Source organism: Hemitrygon akajei, chromosome 5, assembly GCF_048418815.1.
Source record: "Hemitrygon akajei chromosome 5, sHemAka1.3, whole genome shotgun sequence".
Classification (NCBI taxonomy): domain Eukaryota; kingdom Metazoa; phylum Chordata; class Chondrichthyes; order Myliobatiformes; family Dasyatidae; genus Hemitrygon; species Hemitrygon akajei.
In genome coordinates, this window is record NC_133128.1 from 137,510,347 (window position 1) to 137,515,551 (window position 5,205).

Here is a 5,205-nt window from a genome sequence, read left to right on the forward strand (position 1 = left end):
GAAGTCTGCAAGAGAACTGCGACTTGGGAGAAGATTTGTTTTCCAACAAGACAATAACCTCAAGCATAAAGCTTATGGGAATGGCTTAACAACAACTAAGTTAATGTCTTGGAGTGGCCAAGTCAGAATCCGGACCTCAATCAAATGAGAATTTCCGGGGATGGGAGGATGAATACTTTTTATAGGCACTGTATGGGAGAGAGTTTACTTGATGATTTAGTGTCATTGCTGATCATGAACCGCTAAGATTCACTTTCAATCAATAGAAGAGTGTCCACTAACAGCAGAATCATGAATGCAGAGGTGGGCTCTGTTTCTTGGAGGACACAATTAAAAAATCAAATTCGAGAGGACAACCAATAAATAGAACTGCTGATGGATTGTCCTGTTTACTCTTGGAAAAGGAAATACCTGAAAAATTTACAAAAGAGGACACTCCTCTTGACATATTCTCCCTAATCCAAAGATGATCAAAAGACCTCACATTGACTCAGATCTACACTGCTGTTGTTGAATTATATAGTATACTGCGTATATATGTAATGTTGAGATACATTTTATATTGAGTTGGACTTTATTCCTAAGCAAGTATGTGTTGTGTATTTAATTTTTCAATAATATTTGAGCAATATTGTAAATATATTGTTTGATTAAGTGTTCTTTGTTGCTTACAAAATGCATTACGGGTTACGCATAGAAGTACATGAATGGCATACGTCATTACATCACCACGTCATATGTGCAAGCGTCACTAAAGTAAACTGAAGAAGTCATATTTTCCCGGCCTCACTTTTTTTCTTTCGATTAGTTTCTGGAGTTGCAAAACATAACAAATACAGATGCAAAAAATTTATGTAAGATCTCACATCTCTTTCAGCTCCATATATAGATTATCATACTGCTCTTCAAGTGGATCAGTTTTGTCCCTTGCTATCCTTTTGCTCCTAATATAGCCAGAAAAATCCTTGGGATTCTCTTTTACCCTGTCTGTCGGAGGAACCTTATGTCCTCTTTCAGCCCTCCTGATATATCTCTTAAAGTTTCTCTTGCATTTCTTTCACTCCTCGAGCACCTCATTTGATCTTAACTGCCAATACCTGATATGAGCCTCCTTCTTTTTCTTTACTAGGGCCTCAATATCCCTTGATAACCAAAGTTCCCTAAACCTTTCAGCCATGTCTTTTATTCGAACAGGAATATGCAGATTCGGTACTATCATTGTTTCATTGTTGAAAGCTTCTCGCTTACCTTGCTGGAAAGGTGGATTACTTAATTCAGGTAGGATGGCACCATACACAGATGCAATAGCCTCTCTGGGTCCAGTCAAAGGTAATTGTTTGTCCTTTATGTCTTTTTCACGATGGCAAGACGCCGCTGCTTATCAAGAACAATGAGTACTGCAGGTCTGCTGGGCTGGTGAGCTCGTCAAAAGCAGTGGAGCTGCACTTGTGCATTGTGCAGCCTGCTTCAGCGACTCGGGGAAGAAAGTGTCAGAGGCGTTACAAGGAGGTGGTGCATGATCCAACGGATCTTGGACATTTTTGTTGTAATTACAAGACCCTGTTGGACTTTGGTAATGTAGGATACTGTGAGTCCAATACACTGGTTCATTGGTGAGGCCAACGGCAGGGGAGCTGCATTGCCTTAGTTGTGGCGTGGGCCAGGCCCTCGTGCCTTGGAGTTTCCTGTTGCAGAGACGCTGGACCTGGCTGTGTGCCGTTGGATTCCATACTGGATTGGGGGCTGACCTTCCCATTGGTGCTGCCTTCCAGTGTTCGCTCAGTCGAAGACAAGCTGGATTATGCTCGTCTGCATTTGCACTGCGCAAAATCATGAACTACTGCAGACTTGTTCTTACAGAACTGGGGCTCCAGGACAACATCCATGCATCAACAATCTACAACCATGAGACTCAGTCACTTGAGCTACATTATTACTTTTTAATAGATTTTTTGTGAGTATGTTTTTCTGCTGTCATAATTATACGTGCGATGTGTGCTGTGCATGACTGTTGGTTTATGCTTTGCACCTTGGCCTCAGAGGCATGTTCGTTTGTTTGGCTGTATTCATATGCGTGGTTGAATGACAATTAAACTTGAAATTGGACTTGACTTGAACTTGGAAAGTAGCCTCTCCCAATTCACTTTGCCAGATTCTTTCTAATACCAGAAAAATGAGCCTTACTCCAATTTATAATCCCAGTCTAAGAACCATTCCTATCCTTCTCCATAATTATCTTGAAACCAATGAAATTATGATCACTAGATCCAACACGTTCCCCTACTTCTGTCAATTGCTGACTCATTTCCTGCAAAGAGATCCAGTATCACGCTCTCACTAATTGGGATCTTTATATATTGATTAAGGAAATTTCCTGAACATATTTGACAAACTCAGTCTCATTCAATCCCTTTACAGTATGGGATTCCCAGTCAATATGGGGAAAGTTAAAATCACCTACAATCACAACCTTATGTATTTCTTTGCAACTGTCTGTCATCTCTCTAAATCCCTGCCTATTGAGGGGTCTATCCCATCAATGTGGTTAACCCTGTTTTATTGTAAAGTTCCAACCAAACTGCCTCAGTAGATGAGTCTTCCACTATGTATTCTGAGCACCGTTGTGACATTTTCCTTAATGAGTAATGCCACCTCTCTCCCTTTAATACCACCCCTCTAACATTCTAAAACAACAGAATCCCAGAAAATCAGAATCCTGCTGTTCATGCAACCAAGTCTCACTAATGGCTAAAACATCATTATTCCACAAGCTGATCCATGCTCTGTTCATCTACCTTACCTACATTGTAGAAGCATCTCAGAACATTAGCCACACCATGCTCAACCAGTCGATTTCTGATTTTGCTTATAGGATTTGCATCTGCTTTCCCTACAGTCATTCCACTTGCTGACCTGCCTCTCTGATTCCCACACCCTTGCAACTCTACTTTAATTTCTCCCATACCTTATCCAAAGCAACTATCCTTGCTGCAAGGAAATTGGTTCCCACCTCCAGTTCACGTGCAAACAGCTCCCTTCTGCTTATGAAGAGAATCCAATGACCCAAAATCTGAAGCCTCCTTCTTGCACCATTTCCTTAACTAAATGTAAAACTGCACTATCTTCCTACTTCTTGCCTCACTGGCATGCGGCACAGGTAATAATCCTGAGATCACCACCCTGGAGGTTTTGTCTTTTAACTTAGCACCTAACTCCCTGAACTCACTGTAGAGGACTTCGTCACACTTCCTCCCTATGTCATTGGTACCAATTGGAACCACAACTTCGGGCTGTTCACACTTCCCATTAAGAATGCTGTGGATTCAGTCAAAAAACATCTCTGAACCTGGCACCTAGGAGGAAACATACCATCCAGGACACTCATTTTCATCCATAGAACATCCTGCCTGTTCCCCTAACAAATGAATACCGCTCTCCTCTCCTCCCCCACCCCCACTTCCCTTCTGAGCCACAGAGCCACTCTCAATGCCAGACAGCTGATTGCTATGGCTTTACCCTGGTAGGTCATCTCCCCCTAATAATGTCCGAAGTGGCATATAGGAATGGCACTGATTGCCTATTCCCTTTCTCTCCACTGAGAATTATTCAGCTACCTTTATCCTGCAACTTTGGTGGGACTGCCTCCCTGTAACTCCTGTCTATAACCGCTCAGTCTCCCAAATGATCCATGGGTCATCTGGCTCCAGTTCCCTAACATGGACTACTAACAGCTGCAGTCAGATACAGAACTTTGTATCTGTTTTCCTCTCTACAGACATTCCACGATGTGTTGAATATTTCCAGTGTTTTTGTTGGTTGTTCAGATGGTTTCTTCTTCTTTGGCTGTCCATCAATTTTGATATTGACTGAGGCCTGGGCAGGGTTGTATGGAAGACCAGCAGTTGCCCAAGCTGCAAGTTTCCCCTCTCCATGTCACCGATGTTGTCCAAGGGAAGGGCACTAGACCGATACAGCTTGGCACCGGTGTCGTTGCAGAGCAATGTGTGGTTAAGTGCCTTGCTTAAGGACACAACACACTGCCTCAGCTGAGGCTCGAACTAGCGACCTTCAGATCACTAGACCAATGCCTTAGCCACTTGGCCAGATGGTTTATTGGACAGATAGGTACACGAATAGAGTGGGAACAAAATTACGGAGTGGATTGTTTTCGGCCACATCAGTGTGCAGTTCTTGGCGTCACACTGATGATGTTCTTCTGGTAATTCCGACCGAGACTCCCTTCTGCTGCTCATCAGCTGTGTCACTTTATCTAGACCAGTACTGAAGGGTCACCTCACGAAATGGGGTCTTTAAGTAACTGGGTGCTGCCTGTATTTGGGGCGGGAGGCAGCTGCCTTCCTGAAGCACTGTGGAGCTGACATGGGACTGCTGAGCAGCAGGGTTGTTGTGAAGGCTACGCCCTGATGCATCTCTGTGAACTGAGAGCTCAGGGTGCAGGGCCATCAGAGGAACAAGTGTTAGTTAATCATGATCATGACAATGGGGTACTGTGGGAAGCTGTGTTTCATTTTGCCATGGTTGGACCTATTCCAACCATGTGGCTACAGGCTTGTCCTTTATTTCCTCTGGACACCTCATTTTACCTGTGAGGCCTACTCACTCTGTCATTGAAGGCCAAATGGCAAGGAAAATATGATCAACATTCCACCAATTGATCCGAATTTGTGATGTTGAGTTAATATCAACTATCAGGTAGGAAGATTTCATTTGTTCTCATAATAATCATTCAGATTGACTCGTGAGGGCACTCCAGTTCAAAGTTTCATCCAATGGGCAGCATCTCTGACTACGCAACATGGCCTCAGCACTGCAATGGGAACAAAGCGCAACACTGTAAATGACAAGGTAAGAGCTCTGTCATTGCCGGCTCCACACTAGGAATCCATATTCTAACACTGCATTACCATTGAGTAAAGGCAGCAGTGCAAGACTAGTTCAGATGGAACCAAACTCAAGGAAATCTGCAGATGCTGGAAATTCAAGCAACACACACAAAATGCTGGTGGAACGCAGCAGGTCAGGCAGCATCTATAGGGAGAAGCACTGTCGACTGTACTTCTTCCTATAGATGCTGCCTGGCCTGCTGTGTTCCACCAGCATTTTGTGTGTGTTGTTCAAATGCAACCAGTCATTTTACCAGCAAATAAAACTGAACACATTTTGCAGTGTGAGGAACAGCCAATG